We start from the raw sequence: 1263 nt of genomic DNA on the forward strand, positions 1-1263 counted from the left end.
AAAATTAAAAAAAAAAAAAAAAAAAAAAAAAAAAAAAAAAAAAAAAAAAAAAAAAAAAAAAAAAAAAAAAAAAAAAAAAAAAAAAAAAAAAAAAAAAAAACAAACAAAAGCAGAGTAAAACCAAAACAGGTAAACAAAAATTCACTATTATTTGTCTCTTTTTTTTTTCTGTCACAGATATCATTATTAAATCCTCTTAGCCAAAATATATCCTGTATCCAACCCTTTTTTTATTCTTATTTCCATTGCTAACATCCTGATCTAAATCACTATCAATTTTTGCTGGAAATAGTCCAATAGGATTATAATTTCTCTCTCCTTTTTCATTTTGAATCCTTAGAATCAATTTGCAAGATGTCAAACAGAATGATCTTTTTAAAAATGAAAGATCATGCTACTCCTCTTCTCATGGTCCCCCAAGAAGTTTTGTCTTCACTAGGGCAGTAGCCAAGATGTCTGAAGAAAACTTTTAGGCACATATGCCTCAAACTGCTAAATGAAATGTGTAATTACTCTTTCTAAATTATGAATGGGAGAAGGCAATGGCAACCCATTCCAGTGGGTTGAGGGGGAAAGTAGAGGAAAGTTCAGGGACAAAAGTGTTTATAAAGCACAAACCCAGAGATTCCTACTTGAGATTTCTCTGACATTGTAAGTGACGTAGTAAGTAGCACATATCTTAGGTTATCAGGCTGCCTTCTGTGGCAGGAGCTATTTGTCCCATAGCCCAGGTACAGGAAAGCAATTTTCTTTTACAAGGTAGGTTTTGAATCTACAATCTGACTTGAAAGCATAGATTTTATTATTCTTCTTCTATGGCAAAGAGGTCAGGAGATGACTGCCAATTAAAAGAGTTTCTCACAAGTGCCAAGAGTAGGAGCCATGTCACACCATGCGGGTACCACACGTGGAAGCACCAGAGTTGATCAGGATGCAGAGAGAGCAGAGGGAAATATGGACCAGAGCTTTATTGTGGTTTCCATGGGAAAGAATATAGGGAAGGCATGATAAGCAAGGTTAGGATTGGCTAATTTGAATAATTTCAGGGCACAGTTGGGTGTAGGGGCTGTCCCTGGCTGGTACTTGGCCCTGTGGTGATTAGGTGATTAGATGATTAGGCCCTGGGGTGATTAAGATAAAGAGACTTCAAGGGAATGGATTCTGAACTGATTGGTTTGTATATGAAAAATGTGCTCACAGGCAAGTTGGTGGCTAATCTCTCTGCCTCAGCTGACTCTGAGAGGGGTAGTCCCTCCATGGTAA

This window comes from Bison bison, unplaced genomic scaffold, assembly GCF_000754665.1.
Source record: "Bison bison bison isolate TAMUID 2011002044 unplaced genomic scaffold, Bison_UMD1.0 scf7180017864042, whole genome shotgun sequence".
Classification (NCBI taxonomy): Eukaryota; Metazoa; Chordata; class Mammalia; order Artiodactyla; family Bovidae; genus Bison; species Bison bison.